At 46.1% G+C, this 5,156-nt stretch overlaps 1 pseudogene; it reads left to right on the plus strand.

The window, feature by feature from the left end:
• Positions 1 to 3,076: 3,076 nt before the first annotated feature.
• On the plus strand, positions 3,077 to 3,731 carry LOC122468556 (annotated as a pseudogene).
• The last annotated feature ends 1,425 nt before the right edge of the window (positions 3,732 to 5,156 follow it).

The raw sequence follows: 5,156 nt of genomic DNA on the forward strand, positions 1-5,156 counted from the left end.
GAAAATGATAGGTCTTCTTGGAATGACTTCTTTTTAACTTCTCTTTCCACTCTTCTGTATTTTTCAATGTTTTTTAATAATGGAAATACATACAAGAAATTTTTTTTTTAAATTTTTTAACGTTTATTTATTTTTGAGACAGAGACAGAGCATGAACGGGGGAGGGGCAGAGAGAGAGAGGGAGACACAGAATCTGAAACAGGCTCCAGGCTCCGAGCTGTCAGCACAGAGCCCGAAGCGGGGCTCGAACTCACGGACCGCGAGATCATGACCTGAGCCGAAGTTGGACGCTCTCTGGGCTGAGCCACCCAGGCGCCCCCACACAAAAATTTTTTAAAGGGCTAATAAATGGCTGGCAAATCTCACCTAGCACGCTTCCAACTTTAATTCTTACTCTGTCAGGGAGGTGTAGTCTATTTGGAGTATGAGGAAATTTTTGATGAAAACTCCCATGGAAAAGTGATATTTGAGGCGAGTGGCCCTCTCTTGATGCCATGTGACACACTGATATGCTGGAAACCAACTCAAACAACAACAACAACAACAACAACAAAAAGCCCTAATTTGTAGCATTTTCTGATTTCCATGGTGTTATGGGTTGAATTGCATCCCCCCCAAAATACATGTTTAAGTCCTAACCCTCAGTACTTCCCAATGTGACCTTATTTGGAAAATAGAGTCATCGTAGATGTCATTTGTTAAGATTAGGTCATACCGGAGTAGGGTGGAGGCTTCACCCAATATTACCGATGGCCTTATAAGAAGAGAAGAGACACAGAGAGACATACAGGGAGAATGCCAGGGCCCACACAGGTGGAGACTGGAGGGATACATCTACAGGACTAGGAATTCCAAGGATCAATGGCCACTACCAGAAGCTACGAAGAGGCAAGGAAGATTCCATCCAGAATCTTAGGGGAAGCATAGCCCTGTTGGCACCTTGACTTCTGGCCTCCAGAACTGTAAGAGAACAAGGAACATGTATATCACTGATACTATCTTTATGCTATCAATTACTTATAGCATTACAGTGGTTAGGAAAATAATGCTATAGGGGCGCCTGGGTGGCTCAGTTGGTTAAAGCATCCAACATCAGCTCAGGTCATGATCTCGCGGTTTGTGAGTTCCAGCCCCGTGTCAGGCTCTGTGCTGACAGCTCCGAGCCTGGAGCCTGCTTCAGATTCTGTGTCTCCCTCTCTCTCTTTACCCCTCCCCTACTTGCACTCTGTCTGTGTGTGTGTCTCTCTCTCTCAAAAAATAAACATTAAAAAAAAAAAAGAATGCTACATAATAACTAATAAACATATGGCATAGTAATAGTTAACTCTCAATTATGGTACTTTGTGGTACTTGGTTAAGGAAACCCTAGGAAACTAACACACACAGCTAAATACCTCTGTCCTGGCCATTTGATAGGACTTCAGTGAATGCAGAGTTCCCAAGGGGTAAACACAGCTCATTCTTATAAGCCAGCCTAAGCCAGTTCAACACACCCCCGAACAGCAGACTTCATGCTCCTCTAAGCCATAGAGAGTTCTAAGTTTGTTCAGAGAAGAATTTGACATAGACTTGACCAAGAACTTTCAATACAGAAGTATCATCAATGGACATTGTCTTATTTTGTATGTACTCGACCTTTTTAAATCACCACGTTGGGTTCAAGAAGTACATTAACCTATTTCAGTTCTAGAGAAGCAAGTGCAATCATGATGTCAAAGTAGCTGATTATCATTCAAGTATCAATGGCGACATAAGGCAATGTAGGTCAAGTTACTGGGTTGAGACTAATTGCTATGTATATTCTGACTGGTTCAGTTAGGAGTTTTAAAACCATCAGCACTGATCTATCCTGGATCAAGAGAGACAGACACACTGATACTGGACACATATAGGAGTGTCAGGACCCTGGAGTCTTCCTGCAGAACCTCTCTTCTTGCTCCCATCCCTCCAGTGAGGACGTGGGGCTTTGGAGTCAGACCTGAGTTCAAATCCTAGTTCTGCCACTTACAGCCTATGTGACTTGGGAGAAACTTGAACTTCTACAAGCTTTGGTTTCCTTACCTCAAGTGGTGGTGATATTATAACTTAGTTCAAAGGTGACACTAGAACTTAATGCACAGGTGGATTATGAGGATTAACATTTTTTGTAACAATAAGCAGTGAATAAATAATAATTAAATTATTGCTAGAGTTGCTAGAGTCCGGCCACAGAGGCTTGTTATCAGGTCTGATTGCAGCGTAGGAGGGAGTGAGGTGCCTGTACCCCACATGTTGTGCTGTGGGGTGCCTTCAACTGGGGGGACCCGTGCCACCTCTTGGTTCCGTTTGAACCCCGTTTCATCCCAGGGATTTTGAGGCCTGAATCCACCCATGGCTTAGTCACTCCTGACCAAAGCAACTGTGTGATGTTGAGAGGAAGCAACAAACGTGAGATCAAGACAGAAAACAAGAGAGCATCTCTGTGTTGACAGGCTCTGGAAGCCAGGCTTTGCCGAGGTCGGGGCAAGTACAGAAGTCCCCCCTGTTCTATCGGGGCTACATTCTAAGACCTGGAGTGACTGCCTGAAGCCATGCATAGTGCCGAACCTTACATACACTGTTTTTTCCTGTACACACATACCTGTAATAAAGCTTAACCTATAAAATAGGCACAGTAGATTAACAACCATTAATAACAAAACACAACTATTACAACGATAGGCTACAATAAAAGCCATATGGGGGCATCTGCGTGGTTCAGTCGGTTAAGCGCCCCACTTCGGCTCAGATCATGATCTTGCTGTTCGTGGGTTCGAGCCCGGAGTTGGGCTCTGTGCCGACAGCTCGGAGCCTGGAGCTGTTTCGGATTCTGCGTCTCCCTGTCTCTCTGCCCCTCCCCCACTCAAAAATAAGCAAACATTTAAAAATAAATAAACAAATAAAATAAAACCTATATGACTACGGTCTCTCTCTGTCTCAAAATACTCCTACTATTCCTGGTCCTTCTTGCGGTGACGTGAGCTAATAAAACGTCCACGGAGACGCGGCGAGGTGAGCGCGCATGCGTGTGACCTGCGGCGACCCCCCGCGAGCTTGACCTTCTGGCGCTCCGACGCAGGAGGAGCTTCTGCCTTCCCGAAGGCTCTGCCAAGCCGGCGGGGACCTCCGCGGAGCCCGTTCGCTTCTGGAGGAAAGAGCCAGACTTCTCAAAGGTCAGTCTGTTCGACAGGTGGGACCCCAGGGCCTTGTGCATGTTCAGCAGAGACAGCTGCCCAAAACGTGACTGCATCCCCGTTCTGGGTTGTGATCCTCCCACACTTGTGACATTGTGGGCCTGAGCCACACGGGTAATGGGGCTACCTGCTTGACACATTGTGAGGGAACCCACACAAAAGCTGAGGTCCCTTGATCATGAATGAATTCCATAATAAAGGCCTTTTTTCCCCTGGCGTTCAATGTGGAAGGGTGCGAGGGCGCCTCCTCGTAGGGCTTCAGTGAGGACAGGCATCTTGTCTTAGTGAATGTGACAGACGGGAAAATGACTTTCACGTAGGGACATTATGTGTGACAGAATTAAATGGCCACGAAGAAAATGAAACCCACGTGCCAGTAACTTAAGGTATTGCTGTCAATTTTAAAGAGGCCAGATTTACAGAGCCTCCATCTGAGATGCAGGCCGGGAGGAGGAGCTGCGCACTGCACAAGGTTTTCGGGGTAACGTCCACTCCTTTGAAAGGAGTGCCAGGCCCTGAACAACCAAGATCCAGCGCAGGCATTTAGTCTCCCATCTGTAACCTTTCATCTCTTGTTTCCTGTCCTTCTCCCTCCAGCCCTGTGGAGTGCTATGCCATCCAGAAGGCAGTCTAATCCTTCACCTCTCTCATTGGTCCGGGCTGTTCCCCCTCTGTGGCCTGCTCTCCCTCCCCCATCCATTACTTACTCTCTGAGTCAGACTGAAAGCCCTTTCTCTTCGGCCAGGACTTCCTGACCCCCTCAGGAGGACCTTCTTCCCTATTCACCTTATACTTGGTCATTACTACCATTGTAACGTGAATCAATTTTTGTTATAATCATTTCTATTTCTCCCCTCCCAGAGAGATAAGCCTCTTAAACACAGAGGTGATTTTGATTTCCTTTTTTGTCTCCCCAGTGCTTGCAACATAGATGTTTAAATACTGTTTGGTGAAAAACAATTTATAAAGTGCTTGGCAGTTTACAAGGCTTTTTCAAGAGCATTATTTCTACTGATTCTGGAAGTGATTCCGTTTTCTTGTTGGCAATTATCATCATCCCACTGATTTTGCCCGTGAGGAAGTGTGGGTTCACAGAGGGTCAGGAACTGGGCTGGAGCTGTTCAGCTGGGAGCTGGTCAAGCTGGGGCTTCACAGTTTGGGTCTACTGACCAGGAAGCAGTGAGGCAGAGGGGCAGCGGAAGAATGGAAGCCTCAACAGACTTCACGTTCATCAGATCTTTTGACTCACAGCCCTGACCAGAGAGCCAGGAGGCTGAGTGTTTAGGACCCACCACAGATTTCAGATTTGAACCGTGTTCTCATGTGCAAAACAAGAGGGTTATACTACATAAGGACTTCTCGGTTATCTTGTATTTTGTGGCCACTAATCTTTCTAATCCAGAGATTCCCAAATGTCCCGGATTCCTGCAGCCCTGCGGCCAGAAAAACAAAACAAAACAAAACACAACAAAACACCTTACAATTATCTTTATTCAGTAGTTGGGTCTAAACGACATAGTTCATGTGGTGTCCAACTGATACCTGTGTCCCCAACACCTTAATAGCCCACAGTGCCTCTGGAGTTTGCCATGTCACCCCGGGGGTGCTTTGGTTCACAATTTGGGAATCACATATCTTTTTTTTTTAATTGTTTTTTTAATGTTTGTTTATTTTTGAGAGACAGAACGTGAGTGGGGGAGGGGCAGACAGAGAGGGAGACACAGAATCCCAAGGAGGCTCCAGGCTCTGAGCTGTCAACACAGAGCCCGACGTGGGGCTCGAACCCATGAACTAACTGCAAGATCATGACCTGAGTTGAAGTCGGAAGCTCAACCGACTAAACCACCCAGATGCCCCTGGGAATCACATTTCTAATCAAAGAAGGGCTCTATTCTGGTAGAAATTTAAACTTTACTTTGTAGAGAAAAATGTTTACATCATCAT

This window comes from Prionailurus bengalensis, chromosome B1, assembly GCF_016509475.1.
Source record: "Prionailurus bengalensis isolate Pbe53 chromosome B1, Fcat_Pben_1.1_paternal_pri, whole genome shotgun sequence".
NCBI classification, from domain to species: Eukaryota; Metazoa; Chordata; class Mammalia; order Carnivora; family Felidae; genus Prionailurus; species Prionailurus bengalensis.